Raw genomic sequence first — 1015 nt, forward strand, 5'->3', positions numbered from 1 at the left:
AATTCAAAAATAAATGAAGTTTAGTAAATGTGGAAACCAAATCGGATTGATTTTCTCATTTCTTTAATTCAAAATAGATGAAGTTGTAAGGTGGAAACCAAATCGGATTTAATTTTCCCATTTCATTAATTCAAAATAAATGAAGTTTAGGGTAAAATTGACATTTAATCTGGTTTTATAAATGAGATAGCATCGTTTTTTGATTTCTTAATTTTAATGAAGGGCAAATTAGACATTACATATTCAAACTTAATGGCAACTTAACACCGTTACAAGGAAGGGGGCAACAGTAATTTCGTAAAGAACAGGGTTTTATTAGTAATAAAATCAAACTACAGGGGGGCAACAATAATTATCCCAACAACTTTTCATATAAAAAACAATAGACAAAAACCTAATTTGAGACCATTTTTCATTTTTTTGATTTCTACGTCTAAGATAAATAAGAAAATATATAAAAGTATTTTTTTTAAAGCAATAACACATGAATATCATTCATCACTTTTTTTTTTTTTTTGCTAAAAGGGTCATGTTATAAAGCGAATAAAAAAAAAAAAAAAAAATACAACAATTAGAACCTTAAGAGGAATCAACCTCGCTCAAAACAATATCAAAATGTGTAATAAAAATATAAATTCATGTCTGAGCCCGGGTTCGAACCGGGGACCTCTAGTGTGTGAGACTAGCGTGATAACCGACTACACCACCCAGACATATTTTTTAAATGTGTAATATAATTTATGCAGCTATGAGGCATTGAACACTGGATCTCTAAATATCACATGATGACATAACATTTTAAATCATGGTATGCTCAAGCTGGCCCGAATGAACCTCAGTTCAAATATATATATATATATATATTTAAATCCATAAAATATTGTCTTTATTAATAAAAAAAAATTAACTACTGAAAAGGATTTCCCTTTGTGAAGTTCTCGAAGCAGAATTATTGGCAATCCAAGAAGGTTTGCATTAAATATGGGAGCTTGGCTAGTCCAAGTTGAGTCGATTC

The 1015-nt window shown here is 29.4% G+C and overlaps 1 non-coding gene across 1 annotated transcript; it reads right to left on the reverse strand.

Moving 5' to 3' along the window:
- Positions 1-639: 639 nt before the first annotated feature.
- Positions 640-713, reverse strand: TRNAV-CAC (transfer RNA valine (anticodon CAC)). The gene has a single exon. It is a non-coding gene; the product is annotated as a tRNA-Val (tRNA).
- Between the last annotated feature and the right edge of the window lie 302 nt (positions 714-1015).

Source organism: Hakea prostrata, chromosome 10 (genome assembly GCF_041222555.1).
Source record: "Hakea prostrata isolate BN-2017 chromosome 10, UWA_Hpros_2, whole genome shotgun sequence".
In the NCBI taxonomy this organism is placed as follows: Eukaryota; Viridiplantae; Streptophyta; class Magnoliopsida; order Proteales; family Proteaceae; genus Hakea; species Hakea prostrata.